This window comes from Xyrauchen texanus, chromosome 8 (genome assembly GCF_025860055.1).
Source record: "Xyrauchen texanus isolate HMW12.3.18 chromosome 8, RBS_HiC_50CHRs, whole genome shotgun sequence".
NCBI classification, from domain to species: Eukaryota; Metazoa; Chordata; class Actinopteri; order Cypriniformes; family Catostomidae; genus Xyrauchen; species Xyrauchen texanus.
The window spans coordinates 25,415,908-25,428,034 of record NC_068283.1 but is presented as its reverse complement, the minus strand read 5'-3'; the positions used below and the strand labels follow the sequence as shown (position 1 = coordinate 25,428,034).

Below are 12,127 nucleotides of genomic sequence, written 5' to 3'. Positions count from 1 at the left end.
GCCAAATCTGGCAATGCTATACCCACTAGTTCTTTTTTATACCGAAACTGAAAGCAAATATACTCTGCAATGTGAAAATATAACTTGACTAATATTGTGCTGGTAAGTGAAGGGTCACAGGTTCAAATCCAGCCACAGCCATAATTTTTCGCTTAGGATTCAGACAGAAAGACATGTTTTTTAGGATTCCTCCATCGGGAGATTTTAACCCAAACCCTCTTCTGATTAATTTTTAAATGATTTGCTATTTTGAGGAGGAATCCACATTGCTGCTTGCAGATATATATTATTTTTATTGTATTCATGCTGTTTAGCTTTGGCTTGCTCACTGGGGCCTAAAGAGAATCGTTTAGGTGTGCTTTTTAATCTTGTTATTAATTTGAACTGCACAATGAGGACTTTAATAGCATACGTTTTTGTTACAGCATCATTTTCTGTAAAGCTGCTTTGAAATGATGTGTTGAGAAAAGTGCTACTATTAGCATAGTAGAGGATGTGTAAATAAACCACTAGCACTTTACTATAAGGTTCCATTTGTTAAAATTATTAGACAACATTAGTCAACATGAACAAATGATGAGCAATACTTTTACCAAATGTATTAATCTCAGTTAATGTTAACTTCAACATATACCTATAAACCTTTTTATATCAAACGTTGTTTTTGTTAACATAAGTTTCTGTACGATGAACTAACAATGAACAATTGTATTTTTACAAGCTATCATTAACAAAGATTAATAAATGCCATAAAAAATATATTGTTAATTGTTTGGTCCTGATACCTAATGCATATTTTTTACTGTTAATGAATGGATCATTATTGTAAAGTGTTACCTTTAAAAAATTTTCAGATCACAGGTGAGCCGTTCTTCATAGAGATATCCAAAAGATTCACCAACATGTTCTGCAAGCCAGGTGAAGATTGGCATGTCAATGCATTCGCCTTTTTAATAAGCATTTATTTCTGGTTTTGGATTGTTTAAATGACACTAAACCAGTGCTGCACTGTTTGAGCTTAGTCCAAACCCTCAGGATTGTTTTTCTTCACAGTCTTCACACCTTTAGCTTTCAAGCTTGCTAGATGATCAGCTCCAGCCAAAGCTTAAGGTCTGATTGATTGACTGATGAGATAAATGCAGTTGGGGATTTGAGTGGCTGTATTTATGAGCTTCCTAAGGAGTCGAAGTGATTAGTGTTTAGTGTATTAGTGACATTAGAAGGCTTAATCTCCCCCTTTAGTTCAACTAAACCCATTACCAAAGCCCACATAATCCTTGCCTAAAATCCATTTATATTAGTACTGTATATATACTGTACATAAAGTTTTATGTAAATGCATAAAACTGCCAAGACAATTTCGAAGTCATTTTGGTAAGACCGCGCTGCAATTTTTCTTGCCAACTGGCCAAGTTTTTCAAAATGTTTTTTTCTTGTTATAAGGATAAACATTAGTAAATTATAATGATTTGTTAGATTTCTCTGTAAACAAGACAAAACATTTGGGATTTTGCTTCTAAAATAAATGTACTTGTTTTAAGAATATGTAGATACTTTGGAAAACAAAACAAAAATACTCAGCATGAAAATTATTTTTGCAGTGCGAATCTTCTTGTACATTTAGTCTACTCTACTTTAAAGGAATATTCCCGGATCAATGCAAGTTAAACTTAATGGACAGCATTTGTACAAAAATATATTTTGACTCATTCCTTCTTTTCTTTAAAAAAGCACAAATCTGGGGAACAGTGAAGCGGTTACAATGGAAGTGAATATAGCCAATTTTTTAACGTTAAACTACTCCGTTTTAATATTGTCCCAAGACAAATACAATGTGGGGGTAAACATATTTTAGTGTGATAAAATCACTTATAGCTCATTTTAAAACTTGTAAACGTTTACACAAAATATAATGTCAACAAACCCTAAAACGACATTTGAAACAACTTTACAGCTCAAATAATACATGAGAATAGTTCCTTCTTAAAAAAAATAAATGAATGAAAGTGCTCTTATAAAACTATGAGTTTCACATTTCCGCCTTTAAACCCCTCCAAAATTGGTCCCATTCACTTCCATTGTAAGTGCCTCACTGTAACACAGATTTTTGCCTTATTAAAGAAAAGGAGAGATGAGTCTAAATCATTTTTTGTAGTAATTAACATTATGGCACAAATGCTGTCAATTGAGCTTAACTTGTATTGAACCTGGAATATTCCTTAAAGCAACATGAGTTAACTCAGAATAACTTAAACAATCAAGAGTAAACAAATGTTACAAACGTTGAACCATATTTAAATCTTTATTTCCACTTTGTAAGCATCTGAGACACGTCATTTACATCAAATCATAAGCTCTCCCAAACTGTCTACATATCAGATCAACACAATCATCCACATAAGGGGAGGGGAGGTGGGTGGTTGGAGGAATCCATTTAAGCTTCACAGGGGGGTAGAGAAGGGAAGAGACAAAAGTATGGTCTCTGCTGCCAACCCCATCAGAGTCATTTAGTCCAGTGCCATGAGCTGCAGGGAATGATGGGAAGGTGGAGGACTCAGTGCAGTAATCCTCTGAGAACAACCACAAATAGACAATTTCCTTATGACAATTCACAATTACTGAGATCAGAAAATGCAATTGAACTCTGGTCATTTTTAAAATGCAATCCAGTGTCTAACACTGTGACCAGTCAGCAGCAATGACATTCAGAAAAAATAAAACAAAGATAATTACATGGTTCTCCTGCCGAGCTGACATAATTAAAATATACATCTAACAAATCAAATGAGAATGAAGACAGCAGGTGGATGTGCATTACTTCTCCTGCATGTTGAGCTCCTCATGGCGCCTCAGCATTGCTCTTCACACAGGCAGCAAACGCATCCATCAGTTCCTTACATGCTTCCTCGCCATTCTCCTTTACACTGAAGCACACAGAACACACGCTTATTACTCCAGCACACGACACACACAGACTCTCTGTCTGCACAAGCAGGATCACATCAACATCATCACATAGACAACATATCAATGCAGATCAATAATAATGAGGCCATTAAGCAGGTTCCAGAGTGTACTTGGTAAGATTTCGACATAAACGTATTAGGGCTGTCAAAAGATAAGCTAAAAGAAAACAATTAAAATTCATTATAATAACAATATATAAATTAATTGCATAATGTTTAACACATTCAGAAACTTTTTAAGGAAATAAAACCAAATAATTTGAGTGGGTTTTGTCAGTTTGTGTGAATAACACTTTATAAAGACTCTGGACAGAGGTAGATTTCTGCAACAACTCAAATCGTCTCTTTTATAATGCAGGTCCTATATTTCTCAGTCTTATTTAAGTTTGAGAGCCTTTTTGTTTGTATAAAGTGTCAACTGAGTTGAGTTTAAACATAATCATTGTAATAATGTTAATTTTAATAATACAGATGATAATGCTTAATAATATCCAGTACATAAGTTTGGATAAAGTGGTAAATGAGCCTTAAGCTGCGTACACACTGCCAGCAACTTTGTTGCTGCAGGTCGCCAGTGGCAGACGGTTAGGTCGCTAGTGGGCGTTCCCACTACTAGGGCTGTAACGATACGCAACCGAAATCGTGATACAAACATCCACGATCCTGTGTCATGGTTCCTGAAGACTGAACCGCGACACACGCCCCTCTCCAACCCCAAAAGCCTGCCAACAGTTACAGATGCAGCCCCTTGAGCTCTTTACACACACTACAATAAAATTCCACTACAACAAAATGTATTTTCTCATTTCACAGTAAACATTACAGGTAAATCATGAAATTATTATGGAGGTGGCAGTGAGAGAAGCTGGGTTGTCTCCTCGTATTAAGGGGTTTTGCACACATTGAATCTTGCTTCGCAAGCAGGATTGCATGCTCCCTGTGTCAGTCGCTTGCTTTGTCACGTGAGAAAAGTCGTGGCTTTCTTTCACCGCAGTGCCACAGGAACAGCTGCTGCTCAAAAGATGCTTGAGATCGCATCACATAATCTTATCATGGATGTTGTTACACGATGGAACAGCTCAATGGAAATGTTGGAATGCTATCTCGAGCAACAAGTGGCTATAACATCAGCCCTCTTGAGCTCAGAGGTGTGCAAAAATGCCCGTCAACTCGATACCCTGGATAGCGCCGACATCAGTGATGCCGAAGAAATAGTAAACCTTCTTAAACCGCTAAAAAAAAGTCACCACCGTCCTGTCTAATGAAAAGAGCACCACCCTGTCACTTATTGTGCCCTTGAAATCCACGATCGAACAGAGCATGACGAGAAATACTCTACAACTATAGCTAACATGAAGACAGCCATCCTGCAAAACCTCTCAAGCAGATAAACAGAGGAACAGAATTATCTGTTAGAGAGTACTGCCTTGGACCCCAGATTTTGATCGTTGCCCCACTTACCCCCTGAACAACGCGAAGAGGTTTTCCTCCGGTTGAAGAACAAATCGAACCAGTTACAGCAGGTATGTATGCATTACTAATTGTGTGAGAACCTGTGTATTTGCATTTGTGTGCGTGTTCGTCACTCCATTTGCATGTTGGTGTACTGTAACTATAAGTAACCTAAACAAACCCACAAGCTTACTTGAAAAGCAAAATATTTGTTTTAATGTTTTGTTTTTTATTTTTGCACTTTTACTGCTTTAAGAATTTCTCTCTTAGGGGACAGCTATCTTAATTCTAATTTCATGTTAAAATTCAGTTTTATTGTTCAGTGACACCTAGTCAATTGTTAATTTACAAACAGAAGGTTAAAATACAACAAAGAAAGTTATTGAAAATTGTTAATGCTTTGGAAATAAATCTGTTATTTGAATTTGTTTATTTTTTTTAAAATTTTGTTCAAAATATCGTGATGCGTATTGTATCGTGAACCCAGTACCGTGATACGTATCGAATCGTGAGCTGAGTGTATCGTTACACCCCTACCCACTACTGGTTGCCTAGTAACGTTTATAAATGACATTCACGGATGCCACTCCATTGCTGTTGACAGCGAATCTCTTTTCTTGCCACTAAAAACAAACATTTTGGAGGGAAAAGACTAAATATATTGATTTATATCAAAGATGAATGAGAAACAAGGCGTGCTGTTTGCCATAGCGGCTGTTTATCTGCGGCGAAAATGCAAACGCCGGTCTGTCTGGGTCCATAAAATCCCCGCGATCTCAGATACACCTTTCCACGCAGTATTTTTCTTAAAAATGTCCTTGTACGTGGGAAGAGACATATAGAGCACTGGAAAATTTCTAACAGCAAGAATTAGCCTTTCATCCATCTTTCCGTTACTGCAGGAGCTGAGAGAGAGAGAAAGGATCACGTGAGCTCTCCCGTCTTCTCTCCTATTGGCTGTCGCTTCCAATAGTCGCTCCAAAGTTGAACTTTTCTCAACTTTGTCGCATCGCTGGACACGCCCACATCTAGCACCAACGGTCGCGACAGCTCGTGTCGCCGGAAGTCGCTGTGCTCGCATTGAAAATGAATGGTATTGAGTCGCTGTCGCGTCGCGATGTCGCTGGCAGTGTGTACGCACCTTTAAACTTTGGAGCGACTAACGGAAGCGACAGCCAATAGGAGAGAAGACGGGAGAGCTCACGTGATCCTTCTCTCTCTCTCAGCTCCTGCAGTAACGGAAAGATGGATGAAAGGCTAATTCTTGCTGTTAGAAATTTTCCAGTGTTCTATGATATGTCTCTTCCCACATACAAGGACATTTTTAAGAAAAATTCTGCGTGGAAAGGTGTATCTGAGATCGCGGGGATTTTATGGACCCAGACAGACCGGCATTTGCATTTTCGCCGCAGATAAACAGCCGCTATGGCAAACAGCACGCTTGTTTCTCATTCATCTTTGATATAAAGCATTTTATGTACTGATTCCATTTATATTTAGTCTTTTCCCTCCAAAATGTTTGTTTTTAGTGGCAAGAAAAGAGATTCGCTGTCAACAGCAATGGAATGGCATCCGTGAATGTCATTTATAAACGTTACTAGGCAACCAGTAGTGGGAACACCCACTAGCGACTTCACCGCCAGACACTGGCGACCTGCAGCGATAAAGTCGCTGGCAGTGTGTACGCACCTTTACTGATGAGACCGTGGGCAAAACAATTTTGAGAAACACATATGACACACATGTAGACCAGTGTTGTGTAAATTACTCCAAAAAAGTAATCTACTACAAATTACTTATAACTGATCAATTTTACACAGATTACTTTAGAATTTAATATCAGGAAACACTTTACAGTTCCATTCGTGAACATTAGTAAACTATATTAATTATCATATACTAACCATGAACAATACTTTCACAGCATTTATTAACGTTGGTTAATGTTAATTTCAACATATCCTGGTCATTTTATTTTAATAAGATTACACCCAACTCAGCTGAAGACATTTTACTGCATGAACAAGCAGCACAGCATAAACTGTGCTATAAAGAAGGAATACTGACTCTTCTAAGGACAAAATAACTCTACAAATCCACTGACTATTTAATAAGAGAACTCATGACAGACTGGATTCTACTGGAACTGAATGAGACAGTCAGTATGTATGAGTTTTTTGAGCGAGATTATTTGAGCCTCTCCACACTAAACAACGGCAGACACTGACACACTTCATTAGAGTGATGAAGCGTATAGGAGGGTTGGAACGACAGTGCAAAGAGGGAGGGAGGGGAATAATCCATGTGAATGAGAGAAATATAGAGCGATAGAGAGCTTGGAATCATGTGTCAAGGCAACCAAACAGCTACTGCTGGCAGGTAATGGATAAGAGGCATGCCCAATGATGGAAGAGGATGGTGTTGTGACCCATGATGAAAAAAGCCCCTCCCCCCCACTCAGAAAGTGTTTTCAGCGATTCCTCCCCCACAGATCATCTGCAGCATCTCACAAGCTGACATCAGTGAGCAGTGATGTAACACACAGCTGGTCAATTTAAATATAAAGAGCTTTATACAGGTCAGTTCTAATGAGCCACGTGATGCAGGGTTGGCTTCAGGATGCACTAGCAAAGGGCATTTCCTCTTCATAGGCAGCCATATTAATACTTAAGAGATTCACAAGGAGGACATGCAAGAATGAGGGGAGGGTAGGAGAATGGTCCATTGTGATGTTCACTCTTCAACACAAGACAAATCAACAGTGTGGGAAAAACTGCCTTTAATTAGACAAAAAACAATTAGGAAGTGATTATGTCCTCATCCTAAACAACCACTCAATAGAGATAACAGTCAGGTCAAATGTCAAGAAAACCATTCATGGTTTGATTTGGCAGAATGTTTCATTAAAAGTTAAAGTTAGTACATTGATTTTAAAATATGTGAATCCTTTGTGAAAGTGCATTAAATGAATCAAACTGAAACATGGTAATGTTTGAAGCAGGGTCAGAAATGAATATCAGCTATGGGTGAAAATGCCATTGAAATTGACAAATATGCCCCTGAAACTGAAAATGTGGGTGCAAAAAATGCCTCCCTAATGAATTCCTTTATTTCTTATTTGTGACATCAGATTCAAAATGCATTTTAATGAACTGATTAAACTGAAGTATTTGACATAAAACAATGACATCATATTATATCATATTTTGAATGGTTAGAAAAATATGCCCTAAAAATGCCCCCATAAAGGTTTTTTTTTTTTTTTTTTCAAATTGCCCTTCAATAGAAAAGTGGTTTTCTGACACTAGTTTGAAGTAATTTAAATTTGGAAGTAAATCCAATGACACCAAAATGTAGCAGACAACTGGGAGAAGGAGTTGATCGCCATCTCCAAATTGAGACTGAATAATTCACATGATTGCCTGTCCTTCACCTATATAATGCAGAAGGAAAAAGGGCACAGCCCTGAAGTGTTCTGATCTTAAACACACCAAGTAAATACAAAGACCTGCCCTTCCAAGGATAGGATGTTCAACATACATAATGTAAATCTGAGGTAAATGGAAATACTATCCAAACTGGCTAGACCCCTGGACTCGCTAGGTAGTTTCACTTGATCGTAGCGCAAAAGAACAAAATTCTCACAATCTAACCATTAAAATTGAAAGCACATCTTGTGCTGATAAATTTAAGGTCTTTGTTTTTTTTTTTACCCTGTTTAATTTACCCTGAGGGGGGCTTTTGAAAAATTGTCTGCAACAAAACATTCCAAACACTACAAGCATAGGCCTGCTAACAAGAAACAGGAGGCAAAAAATATGCAAAAAATGTAAAAGATTGAAAGAGTGTTTGCTTTTCATTATAATTTTGGAAGGACAGCCGCAAGACAAAATGGCTGAACATTGACTCCTAGAGTGGTTAATGTTTAGTCACAGCTAGCCATTTCACATATTGGTATGTAGTATGCCCTATACTAAGATCATAAGGTCATTACTGTGAGACGCAACCAATTTACACAACCACAAATTGATCTCAAGACTCAAAATGGAACAGAAAGAATGTGAAGTTCACATGTTCCATAACATGCAAACAGATCAATAGATAAATGCTTACTTCTAGGTTTAAACCTATAACTGTAATCCTCTTGTGATCCCAAAAGTCCATGATGATCCCATTTGTGGGGCAGCGTGACAAAGAAAAGATCTCTTTTGTTTAAACCGGACAAGATGGCCATTGGGATGTGTTTAGGTCAGGTGTAATGTGCACCTGGAATGCCCCATGTACAGAACGCGTCACACTGTATGATGAATGACACACAGACACATTTACACATAACCATTTATGAGAGATCTATAAATACCAGTGTGGTGTACATTACTTAAAGAGTCAGCCTTCTGTGAACATTTAGCTAGTCAGCAGCACATGCATGTTGCTGGTCAGAATGATCAAACAAAGGTCAATGACATCTTGAGGTCAACCGATAGTGTATTTTGCAGATACTGACTTTAAACTATAAATATGTCAGAAACACAACAGGGACCCTTATTTTGAAATGATGAAGACTTTGCTCTGTAACTATGCTTTATATTTAATTATTTACCAATGTAAGCTTAGTATAGCCTATATATTCACCAGATCAATGCCTTTATTGAGGAATAAGATGTATTACTATTCACAAGATTCAAAGTTGGGAGATCCAATGTATATGTGCTGTACGGGCACATTTCCATATGTTGCACTTTTCGTTGCATGTCCTCGCTTCAATCCAAAACACTTGATTATCTAATCAAAACAACAAAATACGCATTGAAATGAGGATAAAAACATGGATGAATATTGTCAACGATGAAAGATTAAGATACAGCAAATCCCCACATGATTGATTTTTAATTCAGCTCTAGAGTTATACTGTAGAACCAATGTGTTATAACTTTAGAATCTTCTAGTGCCAGTCACAGAGGAACATGGTGGAATAAAAATCATTTAAAAAAAAAAACTATTGGCAAATATCGGCATAGATATGAACTTAAATAGTGTTGTAACTGCTAACAGTCTTATGCTGTCATGGTCCTTCTAGAACACTGGGACGCATTATTCGACTAGATTCCAGGCTAAAGTCTTAACCCCACACCCTCCTTCTATCTGGTCCTCACACACCAAAGGTCAAGGCATTTGCAACCTTATCAGGTTTCTCCATACTGGCCAGGCCTGTCTACAGTGCAAACACAAAAAGCAGCAAAACTGCATTTTTGGGTGGGTGTGGAGATTTAGGGTCAAAATACATCTTGAGCAATGGCTGGTGCTAATGATCAGGAGAAAGGACTAACACAATGAAACCCAAAGTGAATGTTCATCATCAATAGCATGCATGTACACTAGCCATCACAATCCCTATGCATTTACAGGATATAAAACTAACAAAATCCACTAATCCAGAAGGGAATGGTGGGAGTGCAGGGAATAGTTGAGAAAAGGTGCATCCGCAAACATCAATGATTGGGATGAATGTAAGCAGTCACCACTCACTCAAACATGCCAAAGCAAGGCCAGGGAGGCTGCAGGGACAGAGATGACGAAGACCCAGAGGGCAAAGAGGGAATGGCAGAGCAAGAGGAAAAGCATGACGTAGGCACATTCCCAACAGCCAATCAGGCGTGAGGAAGAATCGAAGTTGAAGAAAAACCCAGAATCCCCTTAATGAGTGGCCCCACCACCCCCACTGCTGCTGCCTACTCGGATCAAAGTGACACCAGTCAAACCATTTAAAAAACTCAGAAAATGTAATTAAGTTACGAAATCATACTAGACCCCCCCACGGGCGTGCGAAAAGAAAAACACACCGTGTCGCATTTGTTGAAATTTGTCGCATTACTTCTCCCTCCATTTTGGATCACCATCACAATTCAGCATTTACACTGCAAATTATAACTCTAACAAACAGTAATTCTAGCCATTCAAGAAGTATAATAATGTTATTATATGGAAATAGATATATGTTGTAGAGTGTGAGGATTTAACACATTTTCATCAGGTCCATACAGGGTTATAATGGACCAGTACTATGGACCATATACTCCTACCCAGTCACTTACCATTTGTCTAAATCTGCCTTGATGGCCGCACAGGATGCTGGGACAGGGGTCTCGACTGGAGCTGCAGTCTCTGAGTCCGACATGGTCTATGGCGTAGATGTGTAGCTATGTAAGCGTGCCTTCTCTGTGTGCTCCTGTGGTTGCATATGCAAGAAGAGCAAGGGGAAAAGAGAGAACGGAGAGTTACAGTTGGCAAGTGGGAGGGGGAGTGTACATAGTACACTGGGGGGGGAGGGGGGAACGTGAGAGGACACACATGTGTACATGAGCAAGAGATCAAACGGTGCACAAGTTCAACTTATCTAAGTAAACCGTTACATTTACTTTTCAGAGTTTGGTGCTTAAAATCCAAAAGGCACTTCTGAGGCAAGTGCTTCTTTCTGCAACCTCACAGCATGGTGCATAAAATATGCTGATGAGACAATGGAAAGTATGCAAAGAAACTTGACATAGAAAAGCTGCACAATTTGTGTCACACAAAATCTTCTAACGGACTGTGCACGGGCGCCGCCTATTGGCAACATGTGTTCATGACTGTTACATGCGCACTGCTTCATTTTAATTTCTCCACCACCAGCAGCCCACTTTTGCCACTTTTGCCAAAGCTTGCCCTTTAAACGTTTCCCCCCAGTTTTGCAGAATGAGGAAGCACGGACATTTATGGTCATGGAAATGCAATTAGCTGTTTCTCTGGGAATTGTTATTAGTGATTTTTTTATTTGAATGTTTCTTGATAAAGATTTCTCCAAACCCGTTCTCCAAAATTGTCTGCACTTATTCGAGTGGGTTGTAAATTTTTTAGAGTACTTTTAGAGTTGTACGAATAAAAGGTAAAATTCGTGAGAGAAAAACGAATCAAAAGCTTTTAAATGTTGCTTTTAGAAAAGTTCGTAGGCTACAATTCAAGGTCTGTTCAAATTAGAAAAGGTCATTCCTTGCTCTCCCGCTAAAATAGTTTCACCACGTTCAACAAAAAAGCTCATAATTATTATTGTATGTTATACTTGATGGATACTAATACCTGTAATGCTCGAGTTGTTTAAAACACATATCTATTTATATTGCAAAATTTTGCATCCAATTTATTTTACTGGAACTTCATTTTTAACAGTATATGTCAATAAATTGCTGCCAAAGATGCCTGTAAATATAAACAAAATAACGTTGAATCACGTACGTGTACTACTAGTTAGTGTAGGACTACCTGACACGGGCAAATAATAGCGCAGTGAATGCACCACATAGGAGGTTAGTTAAGAAGTTAAAGACGAATAAGCATACATTCTAATTCAAATAGGTTATGCAGCAAAATCCTTTCCTTGTTTTTTTATTTTGTATTATTATTTCCAATTTGAAACTAAAGACAGTCTAACGTGCGCATGTGAAAATGACGGGGGCCCCTTGACTGCGCGAGCTTTCTCCTCTCTGAACATCGTGTTCTCTGAACTCTCTGAAGTCTCATTCATATGCATTTACACCGGAACCAACGGACTAAGTCGTTTTAATTAAATTAGCATGAAATGTCTTTACCTGGTTCTGCCGGCCTGACGGATCTGGCAAAAGTTGACTGGAAAACAAAATGAATAGTCTCTTGTTGAGTGGTTCCACGCCCCTTTC

The 12,127-nt window shown here is 38.3% G+C and overlaps 1 long non-coding RNA gene across 1 annotated transcript; it reads right to left on the bottom strand.

The window, feature by feature from the left end:
- Positions 1 to 2,287: 2,287 nt before the first annotated feature.
- On the bottom strand, positions 2,288 to 12,127 carry LOC127647687 (uncharacterized). The gene is made up of 4 exons (XR_007971090.1): positions 12,041 to 12,127; positions 10,511 to 10,644; positions 2,819 to 2,924; positions 2,288 to 2,570 (listed from the first exon to the last, which is right to left on the bottom strand). It is a non-coding gene; the product is annotated as an uncharacterized LOC127647687 (long non-coding RNA).